A 21,680-nucleotide genomic window follows, 5' to 3' on the forward strand; every position below is an offset into this window, starting at 1 on the left:
ACTGGCACCACCACTAACGAGAAACTCTTGATCTGTCCTGATGAGGCCTGGTGACTCAGCCCTGTTGAACATGCTCCTTCAGAGGGAATGGCTGGCTGCACCCAACCTGAACCTGTGGCATGCTCCTCCTAGAAAAAGCTAGAGTTGAAGACTCTGGCAAAGACTGAGTAGTTTGGTTCTGGAGTAGGGGCCACTTTCCCTGTAATGAGTGCCCAGCATGGTCCACAAGTAGAGGATCTATTTAGTCCTGTCCTCACCCCACCCTATTTAGTTTGTGACCTGAGGAAAGGTCTCTGCGTCACGCCCAGCCCGTGCCCACTCTACAGTCTTTCTCCAGAAAACTCTGGAGGAAGACCAGGCAATCAGGGATCAGTGGACGTCATTTGTGGAATATAATGAACAATATAAACTGATGAACAAACGTAGATCCAGAGACATAGAAGCATCAAACAGACTGTGAAACCTCAAAGGGAAGGCAGGAGAAGGTGAGAGGGGGCCAGGGGAGAGTGATCAACCAAAGAACTTGCATGCATGCAGATAAACATAACCAATGGACACAGACACTAGGCGGGCAAGGGCATTTGCTGAGTGGTGGGAGCAGCAGGGGAGAGGTCAATGCGGGGGGGAGAAGACATATGTAATACTTTCAACCATAAAGAATTTAAATTAAAAAAAAAAGAACTTATATGCATATGTACATAATCTATGGACACAGATAATAATGTGGTGAAGGCCTGGGGAGGGGATGAGAGTGAGGAATAAGGGGTCAATGAGGGAGGAAGGGGGACATCTGTAAAACTTTCAACAATAAAGATAAATTTAAAAAGAGAGAGAGAATACAACCAAGATGGCAGCATAGGTAAACATGGTACTTGTATCCTCCCACAACCACATAGAAATTACAACTAAAATACATAATAACCATCATTCAGAACCACCTAAAATCTGGCTGAATGAAAATCCTACAGAAAGCACATTGAGTCTGGTAGGAGGGGTGGAGGCTCAGAACAGGTTGGTCTGACATCCATGTGTGGCATTTTTTAAAATTGGGATGAATATCTTGGCTGTGGAGGCTTCCTATGAGGAGCAAGGGGTCCCAGCCCAACACCAGACCCCTCAGTCCAGGGTTCCAGTGCTAGGAAGAGAAGTCCCCATAAAAGTCGGGCTATAAAAACCAGCAGGGATTGTGGATCAGTGATGTGGAGGCTGCTGGAGTGGCAGGTACTTCCTCTTAAAGGACCAGCACACAGACTTACTGGGACTCACTCCCTCTGAGCTCTAGTGCAGGGATAGCAGCTTGAAAGGATCCAGGTACATACAGGAAGGAACTAAATTGTCTGGCATCAGGGGAAGAACTTGGGGGAAGCTTTCTCCCAGACAAAAGTGCTCACAGAGGTCATTGTTCCTATGCTGAAACCTCCCCTGCCACAGAGCCAACTGGAAAAGCACTATATCTAAGTATCCATCAACCTGTCTCACACTGTTTGCCCTGCCCTGGTGATTCCCTGAGACCTCGTTCCACCCAGTTTGCAGCCCCACCCAAGGTATATGCAGTAGCTTTACCATATGAATCACCTGGCCTGGCTCAGGTTTCCAACTATCCTAAAATCTCTCAAACAAGAAGCATCTGGACTCAGTGTGCCCCATACCTATTGATTCACAGCTTGCCTTGGTTCACAGTTTGACCTTTTCTGGGCATCTCCAAGTCCAACACAAATAACAGCCATCTATAGATCACTTGGTAGCTCCTCTTAGGTAGCCCCAGGTAGAGCACAGGCAGTGGCTGACTTTGCAACTCCCAGCAGACTCCAGAGCCAGTGCACCCAGTGGACAGTTTCAGACCATACCAGATTACAACTCAACACATCCATGAGCAACACACTCAAGGGGCAGACCCTAAGGAAGGGTCTCTACATCATAACTAGCCTGGGCCTACTCTACAGTCCTTCTCCAGAAAGCTCTGGAGGAAGGCCAGGCAATTGGCCTGGAGGTCAATTCCTCCCAGTGACACCAACAGCAATCAAGGCTCAACTACAACAGGCCAGTGTACACAGTCCATACAGCAGTGCACCGAGACTGCTCAGCTCACATGGCTAGGGAGGGTGAGTCACTGGGGAGAGAGAGATATATATGGGAGAGAGAGATAGAAACATCAATAATGAGAGAGAATCTTTGATCAGCTGCCTCCTGCACACCCCCTACTGGGGATTGAGCCCAAAACCCAGGCATGTGCCCTTGAACGGAATCAAACCCAGGACCCTTCGATCTGCAGGCTGATGCTCTATCCACTGAACCAAACCAAGTAGGGCTCCTCTATATTTTTATCTGCTTCTTAGTTCCAGAAAACCAGAGAAACTGTGGGACTCTGGTGGTCTGCACTCCCATCCTCCGTTACCTCCCCATTTTCCCTCCCCTGTTTACTCCTTCCCTCACTGAAACTCAAAGAGAATCTGTTCATTTTGCCAGCAACTCTGTCACTTTCAGTTCAGTAAAGAGATAAATTTATTTTACTCCCAGATGGGAAAAAGAAACGTGATATTCTCGTTATTAAAACACTTTTTCTTACTGCAAAGAGAATATAACTATTCAACATCATATTGCCCCCAAATTATGCAACTTTTAATTACATGGCAGTTTTTATTCTCATTTGCAAACCTTCTCTGGCACACACACACACACACACACACACACACACACACACACACACACAGTTCTCACAAGGCTCTAAACAGCACAATTCTGCATCTCAGATCCTCTGTCATCTGCCCCAGTCCTACCTTCCCCTGCTTTCCCATTCCATCCCAGTCCCATAGTTCTGTCCCTGGCCATCTGATGGCCCTGTCTATGCTGCAAGCCCATCCCTTAAATGCCTTTGCACCTGTGATTTCTGACCGCCTTTTAGACTTTCAAACAGCTCAGGTGCTCCTCCAGTGGGGCACAGTGAGTCTTCTATAACCGATGTGGTATTTTAATGTTATAGCACCTATACTAGTCTTTATTTCATTTTTTAGCCTTCTACTCATGGTCATGTTTTGACTCTCCAACCAGCCAGACAGTGAACTGAACAGAGGGTGTGGACAATGAAGTCAAGCAGCTCTTGGCTGTGGAGCCTAATTTCTGAGCTACATAAGGCCCATTATTCATAAAACGAATAAATAAACATCATTATTCATAAAACGAATAAATAAACATCCCAAACCCCTTGCAACATTGAGAGTGGCCATGAGTATTAAAGGAGGTCTCACCCAAGAAGCTCCTGGCCTCTTGCTCTTCGTGGACTCTCTTCCTGCTTTCCTGAGGGTACGACTATATCCTGCACTGGCCCCTGGCTCATGGAATGCCTAGCACACAAATGTGGGACATGAGCAGTAGCAACTGTTGAAGTGCCCAGAATTAATAAAAAGGTAAAAACATAATCTCAGTTGGCAAGGAAATAAGACAGATCTCTAACCATTTAATACCAGGTGCTGCTAGAATTGAAATGGAAAATGAGACAGCATAAACAGCCAGACCAATCATGACACATAGACCATTCCTATGCTTAGAAAGCTATTTTATTGGATACATAGAAAAAGAAATGTCTTGTTTCTAACACCTTAAGTAAAAGCTGAATTGAGCAGTGAAGCAATATGCAGTAAAAATATGTCTCCTTCAGCTCCATTGATTGGAGTATTGTCCTGTACACCAAAAGGGCTCCATTCCCAGTCAGGGCACATACCTGGGTTTGGGGTTCAATTCTTGGTCAGGGCACAGAAGGGAGACAATCAATCGATGTTTCTCTCTCACATTGTTATTTCTCTCTCTCTAAAATCAATACAAATATATCCTCAGGTGAGGTTTTAAAAAAAAGATGTCTTCTACAGCCTTTTTAACTAGTCCAAGTTCTGATCAGGTCCTGTCACACATTAAATCACAGGTAGGGATTTAAATACTATGATCAGATAAGAAACTCTCAAGTTTCTCGTTGGGCGTTTGCTGGGTTAGTCTTCCTCTTAACCTCAGGAGTCAGAACAAAACAACAGACCTTTAGTTTTGAGTCCTATCAGCCACACAGTGGTGAGAGGACAGTGAATTCTCCAATTTGCATGATTTCTATACCTTCTGATCACTAAGTAGAAAAAAAATGCCGTCCATTCACATAAGGGGTTTCATTGAAAAGCAAGCACTTCTTTCTATTTACTTAAGCACCACGTTAGAAGATGGAGAAGCACAATAAATTCTAAACATGGTGCACATCTGGTCCAAGGACCACAATCAATTTATTGCTGGATCTGAGACATTGTCAGTGACTTTCATGTAATATATTTTCACACATTTCTAACAAGACATTTTCTTGGAACTAAAATAGACAGGTATATCTGTCAGTTCAATTTCTTGCAAATGAAACAGAAAAATGTTTGGCTCAGATATCTGTACTGTCCTTGGAACAGTGTAGCTATCATATGAGAAGGGTATTAGTCAAAGATGCCAAAAGCTCAGCAATTACTTCCAAAGAGTGAAATTACTGGCTACACAGAAAAGTAAAAAGATATATGCATGCATGTATGCACCTTCCCTTTTTTCCCATTCCAACAGGACGATTTATTGCATTTACTTGAAAGAGATGTACCAGTCTTTTAAACCTATCTATCTCCCAGTACTTTAATATATTGGATTCCTATTAAATGGAATCTTTTGATCCCTGTGTCTCTTATTAAAGCAGAACTTTATTAAAAGTTTTATTAAAAATTAAAATGCAATTGAAATCACATTAAAGTGCTTAAAAAGGTCTATATTTTCACCCTAAACCCTCATGGGCATTTGTAAGGAGAGTCACAAAGATATTGGATAGCCAGAGAGCCCCAAGGCCTGTAAAGAGGGCTGCCAAAATGTCCCAGTATTGGCCCCAGTGAAACCATTTACTGGCTCACCGTTGGCTGCATAATGTGTCTTTAAACACTTTCTCCTCTGCAAAAACCCCAGGGCTCCTTTAAGAGCCTTGTCTCAGCACACAAAACTTTCAAATGACTCACTCTTCCCTACTCTAGCCCTACAGCCCCTCACCCCAGCCATACAGGCTTTGACCTTTGCTGATAACCCACTCAAAACGTGTTCTGCATGTAGGGCTGGCAAGAAATGCATAAAGGAAGTTATCTGATCTGACAAGGTTCATAAACAGAAAGCACACAGTCAACCATCTTTCATACTTCTGAGCCTTTGCTTACACCATTCCCTCCCCCATGAATGCCCTGGCTAACTTTGCCTGGTGAACATTTTATTGTGCTTCAGAACTCAGTTAGTTCAACTCAAACTTTTTGGTGACACTTTTCCTGACACTCCTCCCCTTGCTGATTGGGTGGTCCATTCTCTGGTATGGGAGGAGCATACAATCCTCTTCGCGCTCTATGCCATCATACTAGTATTCAAGAGTATCAGATGTGTCATGGCAGGGTCTGTACCATTTTGCAAGCGCCCTCTGGACAGAGCCTGTGTCTTGTTCTTCTCTGTATCCCCAGTATCTAGGATACTGTATTGTTTAAAGAAGGGACTCCACAACTATTTGCCAAGTGAAAAAACATAAGCAGCAAGCCAGAAAATTCCTGACTATGTCCAGATTGGTTAAGAGCTTGAGAAAAAAAAAGAGAGAGAGAGAGAGAGAATCTTGGGGAAGGGCAAACTCACCGAGTTTTCAGGTATTTCAACCAGAAGTGCTGATAGTAAGAAAAATCCAACTGATCATATGGAGATAAAGCAGGAAAATGGATGCTTTTAAAATCTGGACCTGCAGTTTAGTTGTTAGAATTAGAGAAATACAAAAGATACAGAAGAATGTTCAAGAGAGGGAATTTAAAGGATGGTAGGGAATGACAAGCAAAACAGTGGATGCTCTCCATTCTGAAAAGACAAAAGTGGAAAGGACAAGATCAAGGTGAGGAAACCAGGAAGGGGATATGTGGGATGAGGGAAGGTAGATAAGAACATACAATGTATTAGCCAAATTACAGCACCCTAGAATGGCAAAATGTCTCTTGAGTATAAAAAGGTACACTCAGGAAAAATTTAGAAGACTCCCTATGTTAGCAGATAAGAAAAGGCAAGCAAAAATAGGAACAGGAGGCCAGATTGCTTGAGGCCCGCAAAATGAAGTGACTGCATTTATGCTAAGTTGTGTTGAACAAAGAGAACTGCACTGAGGAATAACTATGAGGCTGATCCTGTACTTCACAGTCTAGAAGAGAATTCACACGAAAACCAGAGCGATCTCCATGAGTTCTGACAGAGGTGCACACAGGGCTGCCGAGCCCACAGTGCGCCGCTCACAGGAGCACTTCGTGTTCTGCCTGCTGTGGCAGTGTCCTTCAAACAGCCCAGGTGTGTTTGAAGGAACACGCCTAACTGCAGCTGAAATAACTAAAAACAAGGTGGTAAATGGCTGCCCCGGGCCAATATTGGGACAAATTGGCAGAGAAGTGTTCCTCTGCAGGGCTCTCCAACTGTTTGAGAATACTACCGCCTCTCCTGAGTTGCCCTTGAAAAGGCTATGTGGAAAGGTAGAGCCTTTTAAATTTTTATGTGGTTTCTAAGGCATCTTAATTTTTAACAAAAAAAAAGTTCTTAATAACATTCTGGATAAAAGACTATGGTACTTACAAGATCCTTTTTATAATGCCAACTCTTTGTGCAACACACACACACACACACACGTGTGTGTGTATATATATATATTTTTTAAAGACCATGGTTTGGCAAATGCTGATGGCCTTTAACACATACAATTATTCTCCTTCCGTTTACACCACTGCTTGATGCAGTGGCCAAGGGCAAATCCATCCAATTCTCTGTCGTGACTTTGCTTCATTTTGAGGTGAGGAGTTTAAAATGAAATGTAACATAGTAATTTCCAACAGCTTTAATCACTGAAATGTGCTTGTCCAGCTGATACCGCTTAATGCTGGCTTCTGACACATGTTCCCTAAGCTTCAAAGCATGTCAAGGAGCCTGTATTTCAGGCACATTTCTGGGGATGATGGTTAACTGGGGGTCGGCAACCGCAACTAAAAAAGACACTCATCCATAAGTGTAGAATAGAATCCTGACACTCTCCTGTCATTTAATGGATGCTTTGCTGTTTACAAAGTGCCTTCTTTGAGCCTCAGAGAAGTTGTGATTCACCAAGATCCTGTGATGTGATGTCAGAGAGAGAAGCTTCACAAACTTTCTCCTGCATGGCCAGGCTCTGAGGGCATTCTGACAGAAACACCTGTGGACAGAATTGATTCATCAATATGGTGTAATGATTAACAGCTTAATCTGAAGTCATTCAGAAGAGCTGCCCATAAGATGGATGTGAGGAGGACACAAGGGGAAACTGTCAGAGCTAAGGCATCCACTGAGGATGGATTAACAACATGTTCAACAAACAGCCCAGAAACCATCCTCAACACAGAAGAGAAGTGACACCAGGGTCATCAGGAATGAGGAATGAGAAGCCAAGTAGGAGAAGGCCAAACATTTTAGAAAGAAAAAATTATATTTATGTATCAAGCACAATAAGGAATTGCTGAAAATTTACACTTACAAGAGTAGGTAAAGGTATCACTCACAATGAGTCAGTTGGTTGCATCTTGTTACCTTTTATCTGAGAAGAGAGGTGCTTGGAGAGAAAGACAAGTCCACTCAAGAACAAACTCAATGAAAGCAATGGATTTTTCCAAGCTGTTATCCTGTTTGTGAAGTTAGATTTTCTTTTAGCTTCTTGAATTCATGTTGTGGATTTCAAAATTTTTTTCTGAATTCAAATTTTGACTTTTCTTCAAAGGACTAAGAAGTTACCAATATCCATTGAACACAGAGAAAACACAATAACCTTGATAAATAAAACCAAAGAACAAGGAAGTATGTAGGAATGTTCACATTTATTCACACATATGCAGCTTGGCTCATTTTCTAGGTGAATGACACATTGATCCTACTCTGCAGTTTAGCCTTTTTGTGCCTCAATGTTCTCATCTGTAAAGTAGGGTTGTCATTAGGATTAAATGAGTCAATGTATATAAGTACTTGTCATAGTGTCCAGGATAATAAGTGAAAAATAAATGTTAGCTATTATTTGTATTCCAATGAGTGCTTTGGCTTCTATAAATCATAAATGTGGTCCTTGAACACACGTGTGCAAGAAGTTTCCAGTGGTTTGTTAGGTCTATGAAATTTGATCATCCTTGCTTTTCCTTGGCAGGAATCTTAACTAGCTAAAGTTATTGATCCAGGTAGCAAGATCCACACCTCTATATGACTGTTTCCACTCAATGAAAATTTCCAGAAAGTAATCATTTCAGGCTGAAATTGTCCATGCTTGGTAACCCAATGGAAACTAACTTGCATGGAAGATGGGAGCAGAAGCCCTCCCTCGTTTGGGGGTGACTGGAGTTGAGGAACACTTCTTTTTCCCTATCTCAAATCAATGTCTTTTAGCTGAAGTTTTAAAAATCACTAAACATTATGAATTTAAGCTTCTCTTAGCCTTTCATATAAGTGACCACCTGCTTTGAAGCTCCTGCTATTTTTAAGATTGTGTTAACCTCCTTTGAGACAAAGTGGTCCCAAGATGAAAATTTGGGTTTTCTTTTATTTCCAAGTTTTTTCAGCTAAAATGTTCTACATTTTAATAGTTCCTTCTCTGACTCTTCTCTTTAACTTCATAACATATTTTACAGCTCTGAGATGCTGGTAGAATGATTTGGGAAAGTATTTCAACAGAGTTAAATGCCTAGAGCCCTCTACTCTACTAGACATATGCAATCCCAGGTCCTTTTCTTCATAATGCCAAGACATTCAGATACAATGCTTGAAAGTGTCATTTTCTCTCTTGCCAGACCCAGCAGAACCTCCAGCTCCTAACCCAGTGTCCACCACAATGGATGAGTGAATAAATGAATAAAGGAGTGAACAAATGACCAAATGGAGCAGATGGTTTACTGAATATTTTACTAATCTGGATATTTATTAGAAATGTCATAAGGTTCCTTTCATTATAAATATTTCATTTCCCTAATACTTCTTTCCTTATCACCATCAGCTACCAGTAGCCAAGTTATAGAAGCAGTGGCTATATATCCTCAAACCCATGACCTCTCGGAGTTGTAGCTGACTTGACTGTATAGTGATCATGATCCAATCTTCCCAATGAAAAGTGACTCTGAAATGAAACCTTTCTAAGCTCTCTCCCCTCTGCCACATCCCCCAATTCCCAAATCAGTTCTGAACTAAATTAGGAAATACTTGGAAAGAAGAGAGGACTGACAGGAGGGGGGCATTTGATTCAGGAGAGGAGCACTCGAACACTTCCTCTCACTTGATTCTGCATCAGAGCAGCTACCAGGTTTTACAAACCATTACGGACCCAAAAATGATGGCCCAGAAAACTTGCACTCCATTCACAGTTCCACTTTTTTAAATATGAGTTCTACTGAGTCTTAAGCTCCTAAAATGCAAAAATCATGACATTTTCTTCATATTCTCAGGAGCCTAAAAAGTGTTTGTGGCAGGAAAAAAGAAATGAGAGGGAGGGTGCAGAAAGATGGAAAGAATGAGGGTGGGAGGGAAGAAAGGAGAAAGGAAGAGAAGAGGAGGGGAGGGGAAGGATGGGGAGGGAAAGGATTGGGAGGGAAGGAAAGAAGCAGATGTTCAGTCTCCTTGGAGCCCCCATTTTGCTAAAACATAACTACCTACTCCTTTGGGGAGAACATGGCCTTGTCAGTTCCCTGAGCTACTAGAACTTCCAGCTGTCTCCCATCCACCTCTTTCACTAATTTGTGCCTGGACCATTTTCAGTTTTCTGGACAATATGGACTAGGAGGAGGACCTGGAACTCATGTAAATGATTAAGTTTTGAATATCAGGTTGGTAAGTTATCATGTGTCTCCTCGGCATGTATGCTTTATTTTATATGCAGAGGACAGCTTGAAGCAGGGGCAAGCATGGAATTCTATAAAACGTGAAAGCATATTATTGAAAATCATCAGAGGCCTTCACTTGAGCTCTTGAGGTTTGTAGGCATGGGCAATTAATCCCTGGAACATGTGACGCTGTCTCTGAACCAGGAGACCAGATTTTTTTTAAATTAAGATTTGGGCTTTTGGAATCTCCTGATCATTTATTTCATGCTAATGATCTGGGAGAAATATAGAAGGCAAGTTAATGATATTCGCTGCTGACTTTGAATTGGGAGGGAGCCACCTGAAATATTAGTAATTGGCTCAAGTAAAGAAATAATTACAGGCTAACTGGATTAGAAATTTAATCTCCATAGTACTTTCTCACAAATAAACCAGATTCAACTTATAAAAATATCGAGAAGGAAAAAAGCTATCACACACTTTCATCACTGTGTACCTTGAAAAACTGACTACATCTATTCTCTCAGATATGTCCCCCTCAGAGCTACATGCCAGAGGGCTGGCCCCCAAAAAGAATGTGTAGCCTCTAGATAGGAGATACTTAAAAATGTAAGTCCTCAGCCCTAACCCACCAAGTCTGACTACAGCATGCCCACCACCATTTATGACCCCATGAATACTGGCATTCACAATGAGCCAGTCACCTGTGCCAGGCACGAAGAACACAGAGACAAGGAAGATCTCATCTCCAGGCTTAGAGTGTGGGCTTAGAGTGTGTCTGTGCGTAGTCCTTCCTTGGAGGAAAACATTATTAGGAAAACTTCTGGACCAACTTTGGACCATGCTGAGAAGCCTTGTCTACTAGTTCCTCTAGAAGAGCTTATGGAGAATTCTCCCTTTGGAGTAGGAGGACCCCAGCCAGGTCTAGAGAGGCTGTGAGCATCTGAAGGGCAGCTGGCCTAGCCCCAAGCTGTCAAAGAGGGGAGTCTGCCATTTATGCCCATTGCTCACTTTGTTTTCCCCTCCAGTGTTTCCCAACAAGCCATACATCAGAATCACTAAGCACACTTTTTAAAAAATATAGATTCTTGACCCTACTTCAGTCTTGCTGAATTAAAATGCCTAGATTGCATGGAATCTTCCTTTTAAACAACTTTCTCAGAAAATTTTTATGTCAAGTTAGAGAACCACTATGTAGTAGAAAGAGCAGAGGCACGGAAGCCAGATACACCAAGATCTGAAATCCAGCACTGACAATTAACTGTAGGGGCTGGGTTAATTACTTAACTTCTTTGTGACCCAGTTTGCTGGAAGTAAAACGGAACAATACCAGTGTTGTTATAAACTTAGAGTATGCAAAATACCCAACATTGAGCCACTACCATAATCTCTTCCACCTTCACTAAAAGCCTGCTTCCAGGAAAAAATATTTTATATCAATATTTTATTATTTGGTTTAAATTTAAATCAGATGTCTCCAAGATTGTTGGCTTATTGGCATATCTCTAACTTTGAGGAGGGGAGAAGCTTTGTTCACAAATTTTTAAACTCTAAGAAGCACATTGTAAATAGGAAAAATTCAAAGGATTAAGTTGGTTGTAGCCAGCAAGGTGAGCTTTGGGTATCCTTCCCCAAAGAGACAAAGTCAATTATATCCTGAATTATTGGGAGCAAGCAAGATATACAAATCTGATGAATTATGGGAAAGGAGAGAGGCGGCCATTCTTTCCTCTTATATTTCTGTAATGAACTACCCCTATTGCATGATGAAGATGCAATATGCAAGGAGCATTAGGAACCAGAAGACCTGAGTTCAAATCTCAAACATGTAAATTTAAACAACTCGGTTCTCTCTGAACCTTAGCCTCTTCCTCCATGAAATGAGGGATGTAGGATGCTAAAATCCTACTACATTGATATGGATTCCATACCTTTTCCAAGTACAGAATATTAAACTAACAATCACATAAATGAAGCAGGAAGGTTCTGGTAAGCAACAGAGCATTGAAGAGCAAGGAAGACCTTCCAGGGAGGGAAGCACCCAGAAAGCACAGTTCTTGCATGTCTCATAGGAATCTTATTTTAGACAGAGTTTACCCTAAATTTGCCACCTTTGACCACTTTAGCACTCATGATAATTGGCCTCAGCCCAGAGTTCTCAATAAAAATAGTGGTCTGAGTGTACACATGCTACCTGTCCCAGGATGCTCCACTGTGAGAGGCAGCCAGAAAATACTTGAACCCAAACTTGTATAGAAAGTAACTCTATTTAAGACAATAGACAAAAGGTGGACCTACCCAGTTTGTTTTTCAGGAAATTTTGGAGATGGTCATCAGGGAGTGAAAACCCACCCAACAAAGCCATGTGGGAGCTGGCAGAGGTGCCTCTCCCTGTCAAGGTGTCACAATGTTGTCAGGGTCTGCAGTTGGGTTACCCTTGCGTTGAGGTGATCTTGCTTGAGCACCATGTGAGAGGAACTCTTAATGGAATACTTTGGGAAGGAAGGAATGAGCCAATGACTCCAAAAAACATTAAATTTCCTTTATACAGGTACTGTCATGACCTTCCTTAACTTTGCCTTCTCTCCCCTTGCTAATGTATTTGCCTTTTTGTTCATCTTTCCTTCCTTCTATCCTTTCTTACAGAATAAGATGTCACCTAACCTGACAGCTTTATATCATCTGACCCTGATGGTCCCTCTCTCCTGGATAACTATACACCATCCTGCTCTGGATGACTTGACTCTTGACTTTGATCCTTGGCCTTCACTATTTCTCTTGTCCTTCCTATTGGCTGGTCTTCCTCTATACTCCTCTTTTTTTAAAATATATTTTATTGATTTTTTATAGAGAGGAAGGGAGAGAGATAGAGAGTTAGAAACATCAAAGAGAGAGAAACATCAATCAGCTGCCTCCTGCACACCTTCTACTGGGGATGTGCCCATAACCAAGGTACATGCCCTTGACTGGAATCGAACCTTTCAGTCCGCAGGCCGACGCTCTATCCACTGAGCCAAACCGGTTAGGACCTCTATACTCTTCTTAAATGTTGGTTTCCAGGATTCCATCCTAAGCCCCTTAACCTCTTTGTTGAACCTTCTTTCCTTGGACAAACTTATCCACATCTATGGCCTCAACCACCACCTTCATGCCACAGACTCCCAAAGCAATATTAGAATTGCCAAATTAAGTCTTAAGGTCCTGTTTCTCAAATATAAATAATCCCTTTGAGCTCTCCTTTGGGATTAAAAGAAAATGGTCTAAATGGAACAGAACAGAGAACCCAGAAATTGACCCAAGCCATTTTGCACAATTAATATTTGACAAAGGAGGCAAGAGCATACAATGGGGTCAAGATAGTCTCTTCAATAAATGGTGTTGGGAAAATTGGACAGACACATGCAAAAAAAAATAAAACTAGACCACCAACTTACACCATACACAAAAATAAATTCAAAATAGATAAAGGACTTAAACGTAAGACGGGAAATGATAAAAATCTTAGAAGAATTCATAGGCAGCAAAATAGCAGACATTTGTTGTAGCAATATCTTTACTGGTACAGCTCCAAGGGCAATGAAAACTAAGGAGAAAATAAACAAATGAGACTACATCAAAATAAGAAACTTCTGCACAGCAAAAGAAACCATCAACAAAACAACAAGAAAGCCCACTGCATGGGAGAACATATTTGCCAATGTTATCTCCAATAAGGGTTTAATCTCCAAAATTTACAGGGAACTCATACAACTTAACAAAAGGAAGATAAACAATCCAATAAAAAATGGGCAAAGGACCTCAATAGACACTTTTTGAAAGAGGACATACAGAAGGCCAAGAGACATATGAAAACATGTTCAAAGTCACTAATCATCCAAGAGATGCAAATCAAAATGACAATGAGGTATCATCTCACACCTGTCAGAATAGCTGTCATCAACAAATGACAAGTGCTGGTAAGGATGCAGAGAAAAAGGAACTCTCTTGCACTGCTGGTGGGAATGCAGACTGGTGCAGCCAGTGTGGAAAACAGTATGGAGTTTTCTCAAAAAAGTAATAAAGGAGCTCCCATTTGACCCAGTAATCCCACTTCTAGGAATATATCCCAAGAAACTAGAAACACCTATCAGAAAGGATATATACACACCTATGTTCATAGCAGCACAATTTACAATAGCTAAGATTTGGAAACAGCCTACATGCCCATCAGCAGATGAGTGGATTAGAAAACTGTGGTAGATCTATACAATGGAATACTATGCTGCTGTAAAAAAGAAGGAACTCTTACCATTTGCAACAGCATGGATGGACCTGGAGAGCATTATGCTAAGCGAAATAAGCCAGTCAGAGAAAGATAAATATCACATGATCTCACTCATTTGTGGAATATAATAAAAAACATAAACTGATGAACCAAAATAGAGAAAGAGAAAAAAATATTTTAGAATATAATAGAAGTAATCCTGTTATTTGCAGATTTTTAATATTTCCTACAACTTTTATGATATACTACTAGTATGTTATTACAGTTTTGGTAATATTATTATATTTAAAATCTTTTTTCTTGAAATATTAATTTTTATTGCATGCCATATTATATTTAAAATCATTTTCTTGAAATATTAATGTATATTGCATGTAACATTTATTACATTTAAAATAGTTTTTCTTGTAATATTAAAAATAAATAAATAAATACTAATTTAAGAAAAAAGAAAAGGGTCTAAGCTATAACAGAATTATTTAGTAGGTAAAGAATTTCTCTCTCCTGTCACCTTTCCTTCCTGGGATCTTATGCTTGCTTTTTCCCACCTATTTTTGATTGGGAAGTGGGAATGGTTTGAATAGGACAACAAGAAACATGCTCAGAGTGGCTTCTTAGGGAAAAGATATTCTGAGGAGCACTTATCTTTTCCCTAAGAAGCCACTCTGAGCATGTTTCTTGTTTTCCTATCCAAACCATTCCCACTTCCCAATCCTATAGCTACTGAAGCATTATAGGAAGAGGTACAATGGTGTCAGCACCTAGATTTAAATCCTATCTCCAAATTTAGGCAACTTACCTAACTTCTCCAAGTCTTAATTTCATCATCTGCCCTAGGGGGTTCAGTAAGAAAATCATAACATGAAATCCTATGGGCATAAAATGAAATGATGCCTATAAAGTGCTTAGCACAGTGCCCAGCACTTAGAAAGGGTCCAGTCTTAGCTAGTACTACTTGAATGTACTTATTATGCAAAAATGGTGGTTCACATTTAAACTGCTATCTCAATAAGGAAAAAAATCCATTTCAATGCTTTCTAAATCTGCCCCATAGCTACAGATAATCCAAATGGTGGGTGCCAAGTCTTGAGGCTGCTGTTGGAAAAGGCTCATTGAGGAAAAAGAGCTTTGTTTCTTTTGAATTTCTTTGTCTAAGTATAAAATTCTCCTATCAACCAGGATGTGCTTATTCATGCCAAGCACCTACCAGTCCAGGGTAAAGCTGAAAGGAAAGATGCATGTCCGAATTCAAACTGCAATGAGCAAAAGAGATGAACATCAGGCAGAGTCAGGAAAATCAGGTGTCAAGTACAGGAAGCATGTTTTTTGGTATAAGAATTTACTTTTGCCAGATTTTTTTCTGCTGTCAAATTACATCTTTTTTCCTCCTGCAAAATGTCATTGGTGCCATTCCCAATCAAAATAGGTGGGAAAAAGCAAGCATAAGATCCCAGGAAGGAAAGGTGACAGGACAGAGAAATTCTTTACCTACTAAATAATTCTGTCACTTATACATACCCCTTCCCTCTGGAAAAAAAATTATAGCAGTCTTTGTGCAGCTTCATGCTATGTGGCCTCCCTGGTGTTTGTTTGCACTTGTCCCTGTTGGGCATGTACCTTCCTCACTGCTTATGCCATGCCAGCATAGCCAAGAGTTCGGTGAGCCTGAGGAGGGGCGGTGAAGGATTAAAGAAAAGACAGACAAAGAGAATATAGCTGGGGCTCGGTGGATCTCCTGTGCCTGGATGAGGCTACAGAAAAGGATCCAGCCAGCAAGCTGAGGCTTTATTTTATAGCCAGAGGTAAACAAGGTAGTGGTCAACACAGTTACAATGTTCTTGTGAGTTTCACTTGTTTTGGCAGCACTTGCTGCACCTCCCACAGACCATTAGCTACCTAGGAAGGATCTAGGGGGCGGCCATAAGGTCAAGCTTAATTATGCTAAGAGGGCTCTGCCCTCTAAGCTGGGACTTGTTTGTGGCTCTGCCACAGGTCAATCAGAGGCTTACCTCTAGAGATGCTCCCCACAACTACTGAAGTTCCAGCTTTCATTTTTCTTTAGAAAACAACATTTACTCCACTGAAAACTGCTAATTATGTAGGTACACAGGCTCAGATGAATCCCAGAAGAAGGAAGGTTGCACAGATACAAATCCTCTGCATTGTGTCTTACGCCCACACTAACCTTCTCATATGGACTCTCTTCCCAGCATCTCTTTCCTTGATTACCTTATCTATACCCAAAATACAATCAGAGCATTAGGCACTAAAGACAGCTAACAACGGTAGGCAGAGTGAAGCAAACAACTTCCTGATTTCCAGAATCTAAAGACAACACAAAAGCAAAAAATAAAATAAACACAGTAATTGTATCTGTGGCAAGTGCTGTTGAGTATCCTGCAGATCTCCCCATTAGCTCATTCCCCAAGCTGCCAGGAGTGTTGGCTGCTGATAGCACAGTTGAGTTCCTTTCTAGGTTATATCCTTGGTCTAAGAAAGTCACCTCTTCCAAGGGTACAGCTCCTTCTAAAAGACAGACAATATCAAATACCTGCTCAATGTGGGAGTTCAAAACCTGATTTCTCTGCCTGAATTCAGAGCAACTCTGAATGGCTATCCCAGGTCCAGTGTTCCCATTGGGTTGATGAGGGCCTTTGTTTGGACTGCATTGGATTTCAACTTCTCCTTCTTTTCAATTCTGCTCCCCTCAATCCCAATAAATCTCCTGTGTGCAAACCTCCATCTCAGTACCTGCTTTCCTTTGAACATGACTTAAAACAGTAGTGCAGATAGGATCAAATTTCAAGGCATACTGATATTGATATTCTAGAACTTTAATCAAGACTTGAAGCACTCCTTAAGATCCATGGAAACAGTCATGGGGTAATCTATGGTATTACAGAGCCAACTATCAACTTGGCTCCACAATAACATAGATACTCTAGTTGAGCTCTGGGGAATGAAAAGAACTGAAATTGGAGCCAACATGTCTTGGGCTCAAGCCCAGTGCTTCTTTGTGTGCCCTTAAGCAGGTTTTTTGTTTTGTTTTGTTTCAATTTCAGAGAGGAAGGGAGAGGAAGAGAGAGACAGAAACATCAATGATGAGAGAGAATCATTGATCGGCTGCTTCCTGCACAGCCCCTATTGGGGATTGAGCCTGCAACCCGGGCATGGGCCCTGACCAGGAACTGAACCATGACCTCCTTGTTCACAGGTTGATGCTCAACCACTGAGCTACTACTCTAAACAACTTTTAGAGTAGTGCTTCTCAAATGATCAGTGGTGAAGGACCTTTTTTTCATTTTCAATCTATCATAAACCAAGCAAACTTTTATATCCAAACCGTATTTAATTAATATATAACACCCTGTTCCTTGTAATAATGTGATATAATTAATGTATATTATAACACCCTACTCCTTGTAATAATGTGATATATTAATAATAGGGGAAACTTGGTGGAGTGGATATGGGAACTCTCAGTACTATCTTCTCAATGTTTCTGTAAATCTAAAATTGTTCTAAAAATAAAACTTACTTTACAAAATAAAATAAATATAAGTAAATTTTATAGGCATCCTATATAATAAAAGCCTAATATGCAAATTGTCCCCTCGACCAAAGTTTGGCTGTGAGTTCAACTGCTCGACCAGTTGCTGTGACGTGCACTGACCACCAGGGGGCAGACACTCCAACCGGTAGGTTAGCTTGCTGCAGACGCTGGTGGGCTGGACTGGGAAGTGAGTGTGTGAGGTGAGAGCCATCAGGAAGCTCCCAGGGTTTGACCCAAGCCCTGGCGGAGGTGGGTGGGGGCAGGAGCCAGGAGAGACCAGGTGGCCTGGGACGCTGCTACACGTGATCCAAGAGCAGTGGACTGCTCAGTCGCACGCAGCCTGTGGCACTCTCAGTGTGCAATTTATAATCTTCAGAGCAGCTTTTTATTTGTTAATTTCAGTAACTACTCCAGGAGTGTGAGTAGCACCGTTGGGGGGGGGGGGGGGCGGCGGGGAACGGGCCAGGCGCGCCTGCCCGAGGCCAAAGGGTGGCGTCAGGACCCCAGGGACACAGTAGAGAGGGGGGCCGGGGATGAGTTGGAGAAACCAAGCCCAAAACTTGAAAGGAAGCTGGAGGCAGCCAGGGGCAGAGGGCAAAAACTGTGAAGGGGCTTAGAAAAACTGCCGTGTGGGGGCAGCTCAGGAGCCTGGTGCCTCTCCCACGGGACAGGCTCCACATCCCTCCCTCCTCCTCCCCATAATCCGTCACCACATCTCTCCTCTGAGGCCCTGCCTGGGCTCACCGCCATACAGCCCACACTGCCTGGCCAGCACCACCTCGCCCCACCGCACAGCCCCGCCCCACCCCAGGCACCCCTACCCCACGCAGCCTTTGGGGACCTCTGCCCCCGGAGGAGAAAGGGGGAGGCTGAAGACAGGAGGTCACAAGAGGAAGGGGCAGAGCAGGGCCCACCAAGTTAGATGGAGGGCAGAGAGGGAGAGACCCCACAGGACTGGGGACAGAGATGGGCGGGGACGGAGGGCCATGCAGAAGCATCACCCTTGGTTGAAGTAGAAATCCTGACCCCATTTTACAGACCCCAGCAGAGTGGGGGCAGGGGGCAAAGACAAAAAAGTGTATGAGTGGACTGGATGGATGGAGAGCAGTGACGTTTGATTTATGGCCTATTTATTTTTATTTTTGTTAATATATTTTTATTGATTTCAGAGAGGAAGGCAGAGGGAGAGAGAGAGAGAAATATCAATGATGAGAAAGAATCGATCTGCTGCCTCCCACACACCCTCTACTGGGGATTGAGCCCGCAACCCAGGAATGTGCCCTTGACCAGAATCGAACCCAGGACCCTTCAGTCCACAGGCCATGGCTCTATCCACTGAGCCAAACCATCTAGGGCAACCCATGGACTATTTAAAACCTCTGTAGTAGGCTGAGCAGGGGTCTTACCACAATGGTGTTACCTGATAATGAGGGTGTCTCTCCTTATGTTGGGGTAATTGGAACTGCAGCGAAGTAAAGACACACCCATGGAGTCTGCAAAGAGTTTCCATGCACATGATACAATTTACTTCCTGTGGCAGCTGAAGAGGGTGAGCAGAGCCTTTGAAGGACATGAGGTCTCCAAGACCAGGGGCTGGAGGGAAAGTGTGTGCTGAGCAGTTCACGCCGTGGGTAACAATCTATCTATACTAATAAAAGGGTAATATGCTAATTAGACTGGACATCTTCTGGACGTCCTTCCGGACAAAGCCACGGTGGTAGGGGCTGAGGCAGAGGCAGTTAGGGGTGATCAGGCCAGCAGTGGAGGGCAGTTAGGGGTGATCAGGCCAGCAGGGGAGCAGTTAGGGGGCGATCAGGCCAGCAGGGGAGCAGTTAGGGGGCAATCAGGCTGGCAAGGGAGCAGTTAGGGGGCAATCAGGCCGGCAGAGGAGGGCAGTTAGGGGGCAATCAGGCCAGCTGGGGAGCTGTTAGGGGCATCAGGCCAGCAGGCAGAGGTGGTTAGGGTCAATCAGGCAGGCAGGCAGGTGAGTGGTTAGGAGCCAGCGGTCCCAGATTGCGAGAGGGATGTCCAAATGCCACAGGGATTGGGCCTAAACTGGCATTCGGACATCCCCTGAGGAGTTCTGGATTGGAGAAGGTGCAGACCAGGCTGAGGGACATCGCTCTTCCACCCCTGTGCACAAATTTCGTGCACTGGACCTCTAGTATATATATAAAATCTTAATATGCTAAGTGTCCGACCAAGCGGTCAACCGACTGGTCACTATGACGTGCACTGATCACCAGGGGGCAGATGCTCTGACTGGTAGCTTAGCTTGCTGCTGGGTGAGACGAGGCTGGACATGCCCTGGAGCCCTCCCACAGTCCCTCCCGAGGTCCCTCTCCAGCCACTGGCCCCAATCGGCCCGATCGGGACTGGGTGAGACAGCCCTGATCGGCCCCAATTGCCGGCCAGGTGGAGGGACCCTACCCATACATGAATTCATTCACTGGGCCTCTAGTGCATATATAAACCCAGGTGTTTTATTTTTATTAGTGTCAATTGACTTAAATTTCTCTGTCAAATTGCTATAAAAGTTTCTAAATGCTTCCTCTTGCCTTCTGTACTGATATTATCACCAACCAGTAGTAAGTGGTTCTCAGATAGGCAGCAGTTTGAGGACCACACTCAGAGGAGCTCTTCATTTAATTCTGGGTCTCAATTTCCTCATCAGTAAAATGAGAGCATGAGACCAGAGAATCAGATATCCCATGTTCCTTCACAGATGGCTTTTGGAATTCTATGATAAGCTATCACCTTTTTCCAAAAACAGTGGATATTTAGAACCCCAGATGTCTAGAACCAAGCCCCTTCACAATGACAATGGCACAAGGTACTCACTTTGTGAACAGCTGTTCTCTCCCCAAACTTCCTGAACTCAAGCAGGAAGGTTACTGTTTCTAGGCAATTTTTTTTTTCAATCCTGAACTGGAAAAGGGAGAAATGAAATATAAAAGTAATGTTACATGTTCAGATTGTCATAGAGGGTCCTCAAACCAGGAAAACAAGTGCTCCTTTTCTCTCTCTCATTCAGAAGCCCAGGAAACTGAGAGAAGCTTCTTGTGCCAGGAGACTGATGGGTTCATAACCCAGCTGTAACTGGCCAGGAATCAGAGGACTATCAGCAGAACAGGCATTGTCATAGTAGAGACAAGAATGGTATGCAAGAAGACATACCACAGATGAGAAAGTTTTTTTTTTTAATGAATCTTTATTGTTCAGATTACAATTGTTTCTCCTTTTTCCCCACATATCTCCCCACCACCCAGTTCCCACCCCCCCTCTACCCTTACCTCCCCTCCCGCTGTCCTTATCCATAGGTGTATGATTTTTGTCCAGTCTCTTCCCATACTCCCCACACAGACACCCCTTTCCCCCTGAGAATTATCAATCCACTCCCATTCTATGCCTCTGATTCTATTAAGTTCACCAGTTTATTCTGTTCCTCAGATTTTTAATTCACTTGACTTTTAGATTCACTTGTTGATAGATATGTATTTGTTGTTCATAATTTTTATCTTTCTTCTTCTTTTTCCTCTTTTTAAAGAATACCTTTCAGCATTTCATATAATGCTGGTTTGGTGGTGATGAACTCCTTTAGCTTTTTCTTATCTGTGAAGCTCTTTATCTGCCCTTCAATTCTGAATGATAACTTTGCTGGGTAGAGTAGTCTTGGTTGTAGGTTCCTGCTGTTCATCACTTTGAATATTTCTTGCCACTCCCGTCTGGCCTGCATGGTTTCTGTTGAGAAATTAGCTGATAATCGTATGGGAGCTCCCCTGTAGGTAACTAACTGTTTTTCTCTTGCTGCTTGTAAGATTCTCTCTTTGTCTTTTGCTCTTGGCATTTTAATTATGATGTGTCTTGGTGTGGTCCTCTTTGGATTCCTTTTGTTTGGGGTTCTGTGCACTTCCTGGACTTGTAAGTCTATTTCTTTCATCAGGTGGGGGAAGTTTTCATTCATTATTTCTTCAAATAGGTTTTCAGC

The sequence above is a fragment of the Eptesicus fuscus genome, chromosome 8 (genome assembly GCF_027574615.1).
Source record: "Eptesicus fuscus isolate TK198812 chromosome 8, DD_ASM_mEF_20220401, whole genome shotgun sequence".
Classification (NCBI taxonomy): Eukaryota; Metazoa; Chordata; class Mammalia; order Chiroptera; family Vespertilionidae; genus Eptesicus; species Eptesicus fuscus.